The sequence below is a fragment of the Aegilops tauschii genome, chromosome 1 (genome assembly GCF_002575655.3).
Source record: "Aegilops tauschii subsp. strangulata cultivar AL8/78 chromosome 1, Aet v6.0, whole genome shotgun sequence".
Lineage (NCBI taxonomy): Eukaryota > Viridiplantae > Streptophyta > Magnoliopsida > Poales > Poaceae > Aegilops > Aegilops tauschii.
Window position 1 is genome coordinate 280233397 of NC_053035.3, and position 18561 is coordinate 280251957.

Consider the following 18561-nt stretch of genomic DNA (forward strand, 5'->3'; position numbering starts at 1 on the left):
AGTCGAGGATCACCCTTGGATCCAAAAGCAGTGGCACATTTGTAACTTTGGCTCTAGCGGCCCTGACTTGCCTGTCTCTGATGATACCAGCAAGTTCTTGATCATCAGCTTCATCGTTAGATGGCACTTGGAACGCGACCTGTTTCTCCTGAGATATGAATATGCCATTGCGCTATTGACGAATTTGAAGACCTAAGAAAAATTTCAACGCTCCCATCATAGACATTTGATATTCTTCACTCGTCATATAGGCAAATTCATCACTATAACGTTGGTCAGTACAGCCAAAGATAATATCATCAACATATATTTGGCACACAAACAGTTCACCATCATAAGATTTAGTAAAGAGAGTAGGGTCGAGTGAACCGGGTGTGAAGCCATTCTTCATGAAGAATTCCTTCAAAGTATCATACCACGCCCAAGGGGCCTGCTTGAGGCCATAGAGGGCCTTATTGAGTCTGAAGACTTTGTCAGGATGCTTTGGATCTTCAAAACCTGGGGGTTGAGCAACATATACTTCTTCCTCAAGCTTACCATTGAGGAATGCACTTTTCACTTCCATTTGATATAAGATGATATCATGATGGTTAGCATAAGCAAGTAATATGCGAATAGCCTCAAGTCTAGCAACAGGTGCAAAAGTTTCATCGAAATCAATTCCTTCAACCTGTGTGTAGCCTTGAGCTACAAGTCATGCCTTATTCCTCACCACAAGGCCATTTTCATCTTGCTTGTTGTGGTAGATCCACTTTGTGCCAATGATATTGTGCTTGCGAGGATCTGGACGTTTGACCAGTTCCCAGACGTTGTTGAGCTCGAATTGATGTAATTCTTCTTGCATGGCTTGAATCCACTCAGGCTCCAGAAATGCTTCATCTACTTTAGTGGGCTCTGTGATAGAGACAAAAGCATAGTGCCCACAAAAGTTAGATAAGTGTGAAGCTTTTGAGCATGTGAGAGGACCTGGTGCTTCAATGTCATCGATGATCTTCTCCACTTGCACTTCTTTTGCAACGCGAGGATGAGCTGGCTGTCTTCGAGGAATTTGATCAGCATTTTCCTCGGCACCATTTTCTTCAGCATTTTCCTCAGGTGCATCAGCTCGACGTTCTTCACGTTCTGGAATGAATTCTTCAGCAAATTCTTCGGTAGGAATGACATCCTCAATAGCCTTGAACTTGATAGATTCCTCAGGTGCTGGTTCATCTATCACAGAAGGTAGGTGCTCTCTTTGCGAGCCATTAGTTCGAACCGCACTTCTACAGTTTCAACAACCTTGTGAAGAACATTGTTGAAGACTCTGTAGGTGTGCGAGTCCTTTCCGTAACCAAGCATAAAACCTTCATGTGCTTTCGGTGCAAATTTAGCATTGTGATGAGGATCTCTAATCCAACATTTAGCACCGAAGACTTTGAAATGACTCACATTGGGTTTCTTGTCAGTGAGGAGTTCATAGGCAGTCTTCTTGAAGAATTTGTGAAGATATACCCTGTTGATGATGTGGCAAGCAGTGTAGATTGCCTCAATCCAGAAGTGACGAGGCGTCTTGTACTCATCAAGCATAGTGCGAGCCATCTCAACAAGAGTTCGGTTCTTGCGCTCCACAATGCCATTTTGCTGAGGAGTATAAGGAGCAGATAACTCATGAGTAATACCAAGTTCATCAAGATAGTCATCGAGACCAGAATTCTTGAACTCAGTTCCATTGTCACCTCTGATGTGCTTAATCTTCACACCAAAGTTGGTTGAAGCCCTCGAGGAAAATTGTTTGAAGACTTCCTGCACTTCATGTTTGTAAGTAACAATGTGTACCCATGTGTAACAAGAGTAATCATCAATAATGACAAAACCATATAGAGATGCATCATTAGTGACTGCAGAATAATGGTTAGGACCGAAGAGATCCATGTGAAGCAATTCAAATGGACGAGTAGTGGTCATGATAGTCTTCGCGGGATGCTTGGCCTTGGTCATCTTTCCAGCTTCACAGGCTCCGCATAAGTGATCCTTGAGGAATTTGACATTTTCAATGCCAATGACATGCTTCTTCTTCGCAAGCGTGTGCAAATTCCTCATGCCTGCGTGACCAAGTCGTCGATGCCATAGCCAACCTTCTGAAGCTTTTGCAAGTAGGCACACGGCTGGTTGAGGTCCTGTAGAGAAATCAACAATATACAAGTCTCCTCTCCTAAAGCCTTCGAAGACTTTGGATTTGTCAGCTTCCATGATCACAACACAACGAAACTTGCCGAAGATAACAACCATATCAAGATCACAAAGCATTGAGACAGACATAAGATTGTATCCTAAGGACTCGACAAGCATGACTTTGTCCATGTGTATGTCCTTAGAGATTGCAACCTTACCTAGACCCAATACCTGACTTTTGCCTTTGTCAGCGAAGATGATATGCTTCAGATGCGATGGTGATAAGGGAGCATCCATCAATAGATTCTTGTCACCAGTCATGTGATTTGTACATCCACTATCGAGGACCCACTCGTTGGGTTTGGGTTGATCATCCTGCAGATGAATTAGTGCAGCTTACGAACTTCATATACTTCATCAGTGAAGAATATGACATCAATTCATTAGATCAATTTCATCGAGTAATAGAACAGATAAAGTAGTATGAGGACGTGAGAAATGAAAGTTCATTTCTTCGTGATTAGCCTGCGTCCTTTCAGGCAATTTGTCAGGTCCCCAGCAAATTCTTCAGACGATTTAGCACGTCTGGAGACCTGACCCTGCATAAGAGATTAGTTCTTTTTCTTCACCACCCACATCTGAAGGGGTGGCAAAGAGTTCATCACTCCGCGAGCTCCATAAGAGAAAGGTGGCAAAGATGCCAGACCATTTCGTTTCACATAAAAGGGGTTAGGGTAAGCATATGAATAAGCAGAGAAATTCTTCGAGGACTTATGAACATAATGATTAGAAGAATAATGCTCATATTCATAGCCCTTGGCTTTTCCCTGCGAAACAGAGTTGTTAGCACGATGATGTTCATATGAGGACTTTGATCCTTTTGAGGAATTTGATCCATGTGAGGCATTTGGTCCGTATGAGGACTTGGATCCATATGAAGAATTTGGTCCATATGAAGAATTTGATCTGGGGTTCCTTTTCTTCACAGGCGGTGTCATGAGGACATTCACCTGAAGACTTTCAAGGCACCTTTTGGGAACCCAGATTTTCTTTATAGGGGAACCGTTCCTGCAGTTAGTGCCAACATATCTAGCAAATACTTCACCGTTCTGATTTTTGAACAGTTTATAGTTGGAGTCAAATGACTCATCAGAAGAATGAGGAGAATCACATGTAAAGCTAGATAGATTAGATGGATCAACTGGAGGTCCCTTTGCAGCAACCCATGAGGTTTTGGGGTACTGCTCAGGCTTCCAATATGTACCATCAGCATTGAGTTTCCTCTCAAAGGCAATACCCTCTTTCCTAGGGTTCCTATTGAGGATCTGCTTTTTAAGCACATCACAAAGAGTCTGATGCCCTTTGAGGCTTTTGTACATGCCTGTCATGTACAATACCTTCAGTCCTGCATCGTCAGTGATACTAGCAATGTCCTCAGATGAGGAATTGGTGATAGCAGAGGCAGGTGAAGAATTTGCAACATTTGAAGCATTTGAACATTCAGGTGAAGAATTAGCAGATTCACGTTCAATGCACTTTAAACATGGAGGAACAAATTCTTCCTGAGCAGCGCTGATTTGTTGAGCAAGTAATGAATCGCGCTCCTTCTGAAGATCTTCATAACTCACTCTTAGCGTCTCAAGATCTTGCTTTCTTTGAAGAAATTCATAAGAAAGCTTCTCATGATCAGATAAGAGAGTGTTATGATGACCTTGAAGGTTGTCAAACCTGGTCTGAAGTCTCTGAAGATTTTCAGTCAAGGCTTTAGTGCGATCCATTTCTTCACCCAACATATCATCCCTTTTGTCTAGCATATTTTGAACTTTTTCAAAAGCCCTTTGTTGTTTCACAGCAATCTTAGCAAGTTTAGAATAGTTGGGCTTAAGATTTTCATCAGATTCATTCTCACTTGATTCAGAGGAGGTATATTTGAGTACCTTGGCACCCTTTGCCATGAAGCAATAGGTGGGAGCATAGTCATCATTGTCTTCATCAGCCTTGTTGGGGAAACCATTTTCTTCAGAGTTGAAGATAGACTTGCTGACGAAGGCAGTAGCGAGAGCTAGACTCGCCACACCAGACTCGGATTCTTCAGATGCCTCCTCTTCCTCATGTTCCTCGGATTCAGCTTCAGAGTCCATTTCCTTGCCAATGAATGCCCGAGCCTTCTTGGAGCTGCTCTTCTTGTGAGATGAAGATTTTGAGGATTTTGATGATGAAGACTTTGAGGATTTCTTCTTTTTCTTCGCATCATCAGAACTGTAATCCTTGTATTTCTTCTTCTTTGATTCCTTTTCCCACTGAGGACAATCTTGAATGTAGTGTCCCGGTTTCTTGCATTTGTGACAAAGCCTCTTCTTGTAATCACTGGATGAGGAATCATTGCTCTTTGAAGATTTTCCAAAGCGACGTCTTGAGAACTTCTGGAATTTCTTCACGAGCAATGCAAGCTCCTGGCTCAGTTCTTCAGGGTCACCAAGGCTGCTACCAGAGTCTTCATCTTCGGACTCACACACTGCCTTGGCCTTCAAAGCACGTGATCTGCCATAGCTCGAACCATAGAGATCTCTCTTTTCAGCAAGCTGGAACTCATGAGTATTAAGCCTCTCGAGGATATCAGCGGGATCAAGTGACTTGTAATCAGCTCGTTCTTGTATCATCAAAACCAGAGTGTCAAATGAGGAATCAAGCGATCTCAGCAATTTCTTTACCACCTCGTGGTCGGTGATGTCTGTGGCACCAAGCGCTTGAAGCTCATTTGAGATGTCAGTGAGGCGATCGAAGGTTTGTTGAACATTTTCATTGTCGAGTCTTTTGAAGCGGTTGAAGAGATTGCGAAGAACATCAACTCGAGAGTCACGCTGAGTTGAGACACCTTCATTGACTTTGGACAACCTATCCCAGATAAGCTTAGAAGTTTCCAAAGCACTCACTCTTCCATACTGTCCTTTGCTTAGATGGCCACATATGATATTCTTCGCTTGAGAATCGAGTTGCTTGAATCTCTTCACATCAGTAGCATTCAGAGAAGGTGTGACTGAGGGAACACCATTTTCCACAACATACCAGAGATCGTTATCAATTGCTTCAAGATGCATTCGCATCTTATTCTTCCAGTAGGTGTAGTCCGTCCCATCAAAGGTAGGACACCCAGCAGAGACCTTGATCATACCTGCGGTCGACATAACTAAAACTCCAGGTGGTTAAACCAAAATCACACAGAACAAGGGAGTTCCTTGCTCTGATACCAATTGAAAGTGCGTTATATCGACTAGGGGGGTGAATAGGTGATTTTTATGAATTCTTCACTGAGGAATTTCAGAGTGAGGAAATTCCTAAATGAAGAACTACTAGCAGCGGAATAAGTACTCAGAAGTTAACCGAACACAAGCATGGTCATCATGATGAAATGAAAACAAATACTGAGTACAGAAAGCGTAAACACAGGATAGCACAAGATGAAGACAAACAGACTGAAGAAATTGAACTGAGGAAATTGAGAAAGTCTTCAGTCAAAGTCTTCAAACACAGATATGACAAGCACACAACTCAGTACTGAGGAAATGAAAGAGTTGAGGAAATAGAACCAGTAGGCTTGGTGAAGACAATGATTTGGTAGACCAGTTCCAACTGTTGTCTCAGTTGTACATCTGGTTGGAGCGGCTGAGTATTTAAACTCGAGGACACACAGTCCTCACCGTATTCTCCTTGAACTAAGGTCACACAGACCTCGTCCAATCACTCGTGGTAAGTCTTCAGGTGACTTCCGAACCTTCACAAACTCGGTCACTCGGCGATCCACAATTTCCTCTTGGATGCTCTAGACCATGACGCCTAACCGTCTGGAAGAAGCACAATCTTCAAAGGTAAAAAGCGTCGGATCCACGCAGGATCAATCTCTTCAGTGATGCTCAATCACTTTGGGTTTGTAGGTGTTTGGGTTTGGGTTTTTTCTCACTTGATGATTTTCACTCAAAGTCCTCCGAGGATGGGTTGCTCTCAATGACAAGTGTCAGTTTCTCTCGGAGCAGCCAACCAGCTAGTGGTTGTAGGGGGCGGCTATTTATAGCCTAGGGAGCAGCCCGACATGATAAGACATAAATGCCCTTCAATGATATGACCGTTAGGTGGATAAGATATTTTGGGACAATTGGCGCGTAGCACAGCAACGGTCGGAAATTTGAGTATCAAATTCCTCAGGGCTATCATGTTCCTCACTGTGTAGGCGATTCGCACTGGCGAATTCCTAACTCCTCAGTCAGAACAAATTCCTCAGCGACCAGAAGAACTTCATCTCTGTCACTGAAGAAATTGACTGAACTGTATGAGATTTCCAATGGCTTCACTCGAAGGGATTGGTAGGTGTAGGATTTTGAGTTGAGCATCACATGGAAATTTTCCCTTAGTATTTCCTCGACCCCCTTTAACAGTACGGTGTTTCCTATGACTCAAGAAAGAGAAAAACAAAACTATGAAAACGAAAGTCTTCAAGCTTCATATTCCTCGCATGAATATCAAGTCTTCACGGACACACCAATTTCTTCACTTTCAAAGTCTTCACGAAAGTCTTCATGAAAGTCTTCAGGAATACCAAAATCTTCAGTCGAAGATATTCATTTTTAGGGGTCGACTTTTCCTGTAAATATCAAACTCCTTATAGACTTATAGACCTGTGTACACTCGCAAACGCATTAGTCCCTTAACCTATAAGTCTTCAATACACCAAAATCACTAAGGGGCACTAGATGCACTTACACTAGATAGATCTTGCGTGAGCGTAGGAATTTTTTAAAATTGCATGCTACGTTTCCCAACAGTGGCATCCGAGCCAGGTCTATGCGTAGATGATATGCACGAGTAGAACGCAAAGAGTTGTGGGCGGTTATCGTCATACTACTTACCACCAATGTCTTATTTCGATTCGGCGGTATTGTTGGATGAAGCGACCCGGACCAACCTAACATGGCCACGTTCATGAGACCAGTTCCACCGACAGACATGCAACTAGTGTGGCATAAAGGTGGTTGGTGGGTGTCTGTTTCTCCAACTTTAGTGGAATCGAATTTGACTGCGACCGGTCCTTGTTGAAGGTTAGAACAGCAAACTTGATAAATCACCGTTGTGGTTTTGATGCGTAGGTAAGAATGGTTCTTACTAGAAGCCCGTAGCAGCCACGTAAAACTTGCAACTACAAAGTAGAGGACGTCTAACTTGTTTTTGCAGGGCATGTTGTGATGTGATATGGTCAAGACATGATGTCATATACGTTATTGTATGAGATGATCATGTTTTGTAAAAGTTATCGGCAACTGGCATTAGCCTTATGGTTGTCGCTTTATTGTATGAAATGCAAACGCCATGTAATTGCTTTACTTTATCACTATGCATTAGCGATAGTTGTAGAAGCAATAGTTGGTGAGACGACCACGACACTACGATGGAGATCAAGGTGGTAAGCCGGTGACGATGGAGATCATGACGGTGCTTTGGAGATGGAGATCAAAGGCACAAGATGATGATGGCCATGTCATGTCACATATTTTGATTGCATGTGATGTTTATCTTTTATGCATCTTATTTTTCTTAGTACGGTAGTAGAATTATAAGATGATCCCTTACTAAAATTTCAAGGTATAAGTGTTCTCCCTGAGTATGCACCATTGCGACAGTTCGTCGTGCTGAGACACCACGTGATGATCGGGTGTGATAAGCACTACGTTCACATACAACAGGTGCAAGACAGTTTTGCACATGCGGAATATTCAGGTTAAACTTGACGAGCCTAACATGTACATACATGGCCTCGGGACACTGGACACCAACAGGTCGAACGTGAATTATATAGTAGATATGATCAACATAGAGATGTTCACCATTGAAGACTACTCCATCTCACGTGATGATCGGACATGGTTTAGTTGATATGGATCACGTGATCATTTAGATAAGTTGAGGGATGTCTATCTAAGTGGGAGTTCTTAAGTAATATGATTAATTGAACTTAATTTATCATGAACTTAGTCCTGATATTTTTTACATATCTATGTTGTAGATCAATGGCCCGTGCTACCGTTCCCTTGAATTTTTTGATATGTTCCTAAAGAAAACTAAGTTGAAAGATGATAGTAGCAATGATGCAGACTAGGTCCATGATCTGAGGATTATCCTAATCGGTGCACAGAACAATTATGTCCTTGATGCACCGCTAGGTGACAGATCTATTGCAGGAGCAGAAGCAGACGTTATGAACGTTTGACAAGCTCGGTATGATGACTACTTGATAGTTTAGTGCGCCATGCTTAATGGCTTAGAACCGGGACTTCAAAAACATTTTGAACGCCACAGAGCAAATGAGATGTTCCAAGAGCTGAAATTGGTATTTCAGACTCATGCCCGTGTCGAGAGGTATGAGACCTGATACGTCTCCAACGTATCTACTTTTCCTAACACTTTTCCTCTTGTTTTGGACTCTAATTTGCATGATTTGAATGAAACTAACCCTGTACTGACGCTGTTTTCAGCAGAACTACCATGGTGTTGTTTTGTGCAGAAATAAAAGTTCTCGGAATGGAACAAAAATTTGCGAGGAATTTTTATGCAATATATCAGAATTTCTGGAGCCAAGAACCACCGGAGGGGGGCACCTGGGTGGGCACAACTCACCATGGCACCCCTCCAGGCGCGCCCAGGTGGGTTGTCCCCACCTGCTGGCCCCGTAGACCCTGAAAGCGACGCTATAAAATCACATATTTCTAGAAAAAAAAACAGGGAGAAAGAATTATAGCATTTCACGAGAAGGAGCCGCCATCACCTCCTGTTCTTCATCGGGAGGCCAGATCTGGAGTCCATTTGGGGCTCCGGAGAGGGGGATCTTCGATCTTCGTCATCGCCAACCCTTCTCCGTCGCCAATTCCATGATGCTCCCACCGGTAGTGAGTAATTCCTTCGTAGGCTCGCTGGTCGGTGAGGAGTTGGATGAGATTCATCATGTAATCTAGTTAGTTTTGTTAGGGCTTGATCCCTAGTATCCACTATGTTCTGAGATTGATGTTGCTATGACTTTGTTATGCTTAATGCTTGTCACTTTGGGCCCGGGTGCCATGAATTCAGATCTGAACCGTTTATGTTATCACAATTATATCCATGTTCTAGATCCGATCTTGCAAGTTATAGTCACCTACTACTTGTTATGATCTGGCAACCCCGGAGTGACAATAGTCGGGACCACTCCCGGTGATGACCGTAGTTTGAGGACTTCATGTATTCACCGTGTGTTAAGCTTTGTTCCGGTTCTCTATTAAAAGGAGGCCTTAATATCCCTTAGTTTCCAATAGGACCCCGCTGCCACGGGAGGGTAGGACAAAATATGTCATGCAAGTTCTCTCCATAAGCACGTATGACTATTTACGGAATACATGCCTACATTATATTTATGAAATGGAGCTAGTGCCGTATCGCCCTAGGTTATGACTGTCACATGATGAATATCATCCAACAAATTAACGATCCAATACCTACGAATTTATCTTATATTGTTCTTGCTAAGTTACTACTGCTATCGTTAGTATTGCACTTGCTACAAAATTACTGCTATCATTGTTACCGTTGCCATTGCTGCTGTTACTATTATCAAAACTATCATATTACTTTGCTACTGATCACTTTGTTGTAGATAATTAATCTCCAGGTGTGGTTCAATTGACAACTCGGCTGCTAATACTTGCAAATATTGTTTGGTTCCCCTTGTGACGGATCTATAAATTTGGGTCGAATACTCTACCCTCGAAAACTGTTGCGATCCCATATACTTGTAGGTTATCAAAACCTTTTTCTGGCACTGTTTCCGGGGAGCATAGCTATATTTGTTGAGTCACTTGGGATTATTATCAATTTATCACTATGAAGAATCTGAAGGATGCTAAGACTAAGATTTATCCCTCTAAGACGAGGGGAGGTAAGGAACTTCCATCTAGCTCTGCTTTAGATTCACCTTCTGTTATAAGTAAACTTGCGACAACACCACATGCTATTAATCCTGATATTTCGCAAGTTATTGATGATGCTACTTCTACTATCAATGATACTTATGATGATGCTAGTACCTTGCTTGATGATGAAGATGTGCCACTAGGTGATTTTCTTGATGAACTAATTGCCAGAGTAAGACAACATGATATTGTTGAAACTCATGATGAGCTTGAAACTGAAAATCTTGAAACACCTACTAGAACTAGCCCTTCTAGATATGAATTGCCAAAGGTACCAGAAGGTTATGTTATGAATGAGGAGACAACTAGAGATATTCTTGCTTGTAAGGATATAGATGATCTAGAGAAATTATTATGCAAGTATAAAGAAAAATCCCTGAATGCTAGAATGCAATATGATCCTAAGTTTGCTACCTCACCTATCTTTATTGATGATAAGGATTATGAATTCTCTGTCCACCCAGAGTTGATTACTTTGGTTGAATCTGATCCTTTCCATGGTTATGAAACTGAAACTGTTGTGGCACACCTTACTAAGTTGAGTGAGATAGCCACCCTTTTTGCTCATGATGAGAAAACTCGCTATTACTACATTCTCAAATTATTTTCGTTCTCATTAAAGGGTGATGCTAAAGCTTGGTACAATACTCTTGCTCCTGGTTGTGTGTGTAGTCCCCAGGATATGATTTATTACTTCTCTGAAAAATATTTCCCTGCTCATAAGAAACAAGTTGCCTTATATGAAATATTTAACTTTGTTCAAATTGAAGAAGAGAGTCTCCCACAAGCTTGGGGGAGGCTTTGCCAATTGCTTAATGCTTTGCCTGATCATCCTCTTAAGAAAAATGAAATACTTGATATCTTCTATAATGGACTAATCGATGCTTCTAGGGATTCCTTAGATAGTTGTGCTAGTTGTGTTTTCAGGGAACGAACTATTGGGCAAGCTGAAGAATTATTGAATAACATATTGAAAAAATATGATGATTGGACTCTTCCTAAACCACCGCCTAAACCAACTCCGAAGAAGAGGGGTATATTATATCTCAGTCCTAAAGATATGCAAGAGGCAAAGATATCTATGAAGGAAAAAGGTATTAAAGCTAAGGATGTCAAAAATTTACCCCCTATTGAAGAAATGCATGGGCTTGATACACCACCACCACCTAAGGTGGTAGAGGTAAATTCTCTAATGAAATTCAGTGATAATGATAATCCTCACAATATGCACCCCAGCCAATGCCTTTATGAGTTTGAAAATTACATTAGAAAGCAAGATCACTTCAATACAAATGCTGAGGCTAGTCTTTTTGCGTACTAGATTGACTAATATCTTCAAAATGTCTTCTTATGCAAAGTACATGAAAGACATTGATGTCAACTACGCAACTTTTTTCTTGTAGACACGTGTTGGGCCTCCAAGCGCAGAGTTTTGTAGGACAGTAGCAATTTTCCTTCAAGTGGATGACCTAAGGTTTATCAATCCATGGGAGGTGTAGGATGAAGATGGTCTCTATCAAACAACCATGCAATCAAATACAAGAAATCTCTTATGTCCCCAACACACCCAATACAATGGCAATTTGTATAGGTGCACTAGTTCAGCGAAGAGATGGTGATAAAAGTGTAATATGGATGGTAGAAATATATTTTTATAATCTGAATAAATAAAAACAGCAAGGTAGAAAATAGTAAACGGGCGCAAAAACAGTATTGCAATGCTTGAAAATGAGGCATAGGGTCCATACTTTCACTAGTGCAACATCTCAACAATGCTAATATAATTGGATCATATAACCATCCCTCAAAGTGCGATGAAGAATCACTCCAAAGTTCCTATCTAGCGGAGAACATAAGAATAAATTGTTTGTAGGGTACGAAACCACCTCAAAGCTATTCTTTCTGTTTGATATATTCAAGAGTTCGTACTAAAATAAAACAAAGCTATTCTTTCCATTCGATCTATCCTAGAGTTCGTACTAAAATAACACCAAAGCAAATTCATATTCATAATACTCAATCCAACAAAAAGAACTTCAAAGAGTGCCCCAAGATTTCTACCGGAAAAACAAAGACAAGAACGTGCATCTGAAGGAAATAGGCCCTAGAGGCAATAATAAAGTTGTTATTTATATTTCCTTATATCATGATAAATGTTTATTATTCATGCTAGAATTGTATTAACTGGAAACTTAGTGCATGTGTGAATACATAGACAAACAGAGTGTCACTAGTTTGCCTCTACTTGACTAACTCGTTGAATCAAAGATGGTTATGTTTCCTAGCCATAGACATGAGTTGTCATTTGATTAACGGGATCACATCATTAGAGGATGATGTGATTGACTTGACTCATTCTGTTAGCTTAGCACTTGATCGTTTAGTATATTGCTATTGCTTTCTTCATGACTTATACATGTTCCTATGACTATGAGATTATGCAACTCCCGAATACCGGAGGAACACTTTGTGTGCTAGCAAACGTCACACGTAACTGGGTGATTATAAAGGTGCTCTACAGGTGTCTCCGATGTTACTTGTTGAGCTGGCATAGATCAAGATTAGGATTTTTCACTCCGATTGTCGGAGAGGTATCTCTGGGCCCTCTCAGTAATGCACATCACTATAAGCCTTGCAAGCAATGTAACTAATGAGTTAGTTGTGGGATGATGCATTAGGGAACGAGTAAAGAGACTTGCCGGTAACAATATTGAACTAGGTATTGAGATACCGACGATCGAATCTCGGGCAAGTAACATACCGTTGACAAAGGGAACAACGTATGTTGTTATGCGGTTTGACCGATAAAGATCTTCGTAGAATATGTAGGAACCAATATGAGCATCCAGGTTCCGCTATTGGTTGTTGACCGGATATGAGTCTCGGTCATGTCTACATAGTTCTCGAACCAGTAGGGTCCGCACGCTTAAAGTTCGGGGACGATCGATATTATGAGTTTATGTGTTTTGATGTACCGAAGGTAGTTCGGAGTTCCGGATATGATCACGGACATGACGAGGAGTCTCGAAATGGTTGAGACATAAAGATCGATATAATGGATGGCTATATTCGGACACCGGAAGTGTTCCGGATGATTTCGGAGAAAACTGGAGTGCCGGAGGGGTTACCGGAACCCCCCCCCCCCCCGAGGAAGTATTGGGCCTTAGTGGGCCTTAGGGGAGAGAGAGGGCAGCAGCCCAGGAGGTGGCGCGGCCCCTCCCAAGGGGAGTCCGAATTGGACTAGGGGAGGGGGGCGCGGCCCCTCTTTCCCTCTCCCTCTCCCTCTGTTTCCTTCCCCCTTCCTCCTCCTAGTTGGACTAGGAAAGGGGGAGTCCTACTCCTACTAGGAGGAGGACTCCTCCCCCTCCTTGGCTCGACCCAAGGTCGGCCGGCCTCCCCCTTGCTCCTTTATATACGGGGGCAGGCGGGTGAGGGAGTCCTGGACTAAGGGGTCCTCGGGCGTCCGGCTTGTTAGCCATGGGCCGGATTGATGGGCTGTGAAGATACGAAGACCGAAGACTGCACCCGTGTCCGGACAGGACTCTCCTTGGCGTGGAAGGCAAGCTTGGCGATCAATTATGTAGATTCCTTTTCATGTAACCGACTCCATTTAACCCTAGATCTCTCCGGTGTCTATATAAACCGGAGAGCGTAGTCCGGATGGGCGGATGCTCATTATCATAGTCATACAGGCTAGACTTCTAGGGTTTAGCCATGACGATCTCATGGTAAATCAACTCTTGCAATACTCATATTCATCAAGATCAATCAAGCATGAAGTAGGGTATTACCTCCATAGAGAGGGCCCGAACTTGGGTAAACATCGTGTCCCCCGTCTCCTATTACCATCGACCTTAGACGCACAGTTCGGGCCTGTAGCGACCCGACACGAATGGATCAAGTCTCTGTGCTTAAGTGTCATCCCTGGATCGGTATGCTGACACACACAGTACTCGAGGATTTATAACAGAGGTAAATCACATGTATAAAGTAACGTAAATACTATTACCTCAATCCAAAATAGCGGAAGTAACAAGGTTGTGGATTCCCATCAACACCAACGGCAAAGTTGAGTGTAGAAATCGTAACCCTAACGTATCACTTACTCGTCGTAAGATATCCTGCAACATGAAACGTTGCAGCCCGAAAACGGGTCAGCACATGGAATATGCTGGCAAATTCACACCATAGAGAAATGATGAACAAAGGCTATCACTACATGCATATATGGCTGGTGGAAAAGCTCTATGGTTATAATGTTTTTGCGAAAAGCCAATTTTTCCCTACTTCAAAGGAATAAATTTTATTTAACTATCATGGTGGTTGTGAAACATTGAGATGGTTGACAGCATCTCAATCCCAATTAAGTATCATCATTAACCCAACAATATTAATTAAAGTAACATGATGAGATCAACGGGATAATCCAAGAACTAGATACTCAAGATGTCCATAACCGGGGACACGGCTAATCATGATTAGTTTGTACACTCTGCAGAGGTTTGCGCACTTTTCCCCACAAGACTCGATCGCCTCCGCTTGATTCTCGCACTGCATGATGTTTGAGAAACGGATGACCGAGACACAGTCTTTCAGGAACAATCACTCTTTACTCTGGATGGACCGGTACACCTACTTTCCCCTACATCTGCTAGCCCACCTCTTCAAGAGATCCTGTAATCTACTCAACTATGCTAGAGCCCATAATAGCTTGTGGCTGCACACGGAAGTTTCTAGCATGAATAATCTTATGATCCCTTTGAGCCTGGGTGGCGGTCCTTATACAAACAGGCAACACTGGGTTCTCCAGGTGCCTCAATCCACCCAGATGTGAGTTTTAGTTGCCACCTTAGGTAAACCATTATTAACAATCTCACATCTTGTCATGAATATCTCTCAAAACCCAATCCACGTCTACGAGCATAGCATGGCAATATAATAGCAACGTAGAAGTAACTCCCAAGGGTTTGATAAATAAAACAGGTAATAGGTACTACCTCAACTACTTTCCAATACCCTCAATTTAAATTAGATCCTAACCATGCAATGTTTGAGGGTTGAATCTAATGCACAAAAACTGGGTATGAACGGGATATGATCAAAGTGTGAACTTGCCTGCAATGTTGATGAAGATGATCCGCACTCAAAACTCTTGATAGTTCTACTCGTCACACTCCGTTCAATCTATCGCAAGCAAGCAATAGTAACCACACATAAGCAATCACTCAAAAGATCGAGAAGAACGAAGAAGACGATTCGGGAAACATCAAAACCAAGCAAATAACTCTTGCAACATAAAACAATTTCTAACAGTACCAAAATTATATGAATTTGGCCTTATCATAAAGTTTAGGTCAAGAGCTTCGATTTGCGAAAAGAATCAACTAAATCGGAGCTACGAAACTTAAGTTATGAACAAAAGAAGTTCAAATACAAATCTGTTTGAAATCAAATTTTAAAACTTTCAAAAACATGTTTAAGTTGTTTAACTGGATAGAGGGGATCGTAATGAAAAAGTGGGCGTTGGTTTCATCGAAAACGGAGGTACGGATAAAAAGATATGATTAAAAGAAATTTGACTATGAAACAAATTTCGAAATTTGAAAATTAAAAAAAATTGATGTGACAGGTTCACTGGATAGGTGAAAACAAGACGAAACTATAGACGTTGGTTTCATCTAATTTGGATGAACGAGTAAAAAGTTATGGCTATTTGAAAAATCAGGGCCAAGCTGTTTTATAGAAGAAAAAAAATAACTATGGATAAAAGAATTCTAAATCTAACGTATAAATACAGAGAACGGAAAAATATACCTTTATAAGGTATAGAAAAGACGACTTCGGAGTGAGGAGACAATTTCCAAAAGTCCCGCCGGAGAGGAGAAATATATTTTTAGCTAGTCAAACCAAAATATTGAGACAATTTTTGGAGGCTCTATGGGTCTATATTTATAGGTGGAAAAGAGGTTTAGGGGTTAAAGGCTAGGCAATGTGGGACTAAACGTAGACGAACAAATAAAATAAACCGGAATGCATGGGCTAAAAGCACCACGGGCCGGCTGCGCGCGCACGCGTACACTGCAGTTTTTTTTTAACAAAAATCGGCCTAAGTAAAAAAATAAAAAGGATGGCTGGGCCTGGCCCATTTAGGAGAGGGAAAAACAAATGAGGCGCCCGCTGCCACTATGCTACGCGTGTGGGCGGTAAATAACTATGGGCCGCATGTACAGTTTTGTTTTTTAAATTGAAACAGAAGGAAAACCGGATAAAGAAAATAAATTAAAATTTTATATAGGCATATTATATATCAAAATTTTCAGAAAAAGATTTTCTACAACATGAACATTTTTGTAAAGTCAAATAAATAACACAAAAATTCAAATAAATCAAACAGTGCTACTGCCTTAATAAAATCCAATAAAAATCATTTTAAAATACCAAAATGATTTCAAATTTATTTCTCTCCAATTTTCTGTTGTAGGGAATCATGTTACCCTAATTTCCTTATATTTTATTTTTGGAGAAAAATAATTTGAATAAAACCCAAATAACTCCAAATTAAAATAATTTCCAAAAGGACTTGAATTTGATCCTTTGAAACTCCCAACTCATATTTCATATGTTTTGAAGAAGTCATTTTATCTTCGCTCGTGAAAATCATTGAGTTGCATAAAGTTTCAGGATTGGAAATATTCTCAGATGAAATTCAATTATTTTCAACACCCCTTGTCATTTAAATAAATGGAAGAAGTCATGTCATCTTCTCTCCAGGGTTTTGTGGTGAAAAGAATTTGAATTCATGGAGATCATAACAGCAAAAATGAAAGTTTGGGAAAGTCCTTTTATTCCCTCTCATTTAACTTTCAAAAAGTTTCGAATTCCACTCAATTTCACTCAATCAATCAAACAATCAATCCAATCTATCTGTTTATTATAACATTCCAAAATTTAGAATTTTGGGATGTTACAGGGCCCCCTGAGGGAGTCCTGGACTAAGGGGTCCTCGGGCGTCCGGCCTGTTATCCATTGGGCCGGACTGATGGGCCATGAAGACATGAAGGCCGAAGACTATACCAGTGTCCGGATTGGACTCTCCTTGGCGTGGAAGGCAAGCTAGGCGACCGACTATGAAGATTCCTTCTTATGTAACCGACTCCATGTAACCCTAGATCTCTCCGGTGTCTATATAAATCGGAGAGCGTGGTATGGATAGAGACAAATTCATTACCTTATTCTCATAGGCTAGACTTCTAGGGTTTAGCCATCACGATATCGTGGTAGATCAACTCTTGTAACACACATATTCATCAAGATCAATCAAGCAGGAAGTAGGGTATTACCTCCATAGAGAGGGCCCGAACCTGGGTAAACATTGTGTCCCCCGTCTCCTGTTACATCGATCCTAGACACACAGTTCGGGACCCCCTACCCGAGATCCGCCGGTTTTGACACTGACATTGGTGCTTTCATTGAGAGTTCCACTATGCCGTCGCCAAGAGGACCGATGGCTTGCCTTGTTGTCAAGGATAATATCGTCTCCAGAGGAGCTTTGGCCCCAGGACAAACCCTCCGGCTGGGCGGCTTCGTCATGACCGCCAGTTCGGCCCTAAAGCCGACGGTGACCTCTCAAGTCATCAAACATCGCCTCCGCGTTAATCCCAAATACTCCGCCCGGATGGATCCTACGGAGTTATCGTCGTTGAACGAACTCCTGGATCGCATGGCCGCCTTGAGGGTCGACACAGACTACGATCGAGTCGGGCTTAAACCCGACCAGAGAGAAATTAAAACCCCGCCGATCACCCACCAGATAGCGGTAGTCGAGGAGCGGAACAACTCTTCTGTCATATTGAAGACGGATAGTGTTCGGATCTCCGATCTAGGAGAGCCGGATACTCTCTGGCAGGAAGGCGTGTCTCGTCCTCCGAACATAGAGCTGGGCAGCGAGCCTAAAAAATTAGCTTATACCCCGGAGCCCGAACTGTCAGGCCCGGTAACTCTCCAAACTCTGGATCCAAAGTCAGGTCAGGGTTCGGATCTGATGCCACCCACCCACCCAGACACAGACGCTCTTAGAAGCATCAAACAACAGTCTCAGGAAACGGTCCACCACTTCTGGGCCAGATTTCTCCTTGTCAAAAACAAGGTAAAAGACTTCCGCGACGAAGACGCGATAGCATTATTCCGCAACAATTGCGCGGATGAAGGTATCCTTAACGCTATCAATCGCCGCCGCATATCAAAGTTTGCCAATTAAGCAACCATCATACAAAAGTACAACGCAATGGAAAGCGTCTGGAAAACTCAGACAGCTGCCTGGGAACCATCTCAACTCCCCTTATAGGCGAAAAGGGCGCTGATAACCCACAAGTATAGGGGATCACAAAAGTTTTCGAGGGTAGAGTATTCAACCCAAATTTAT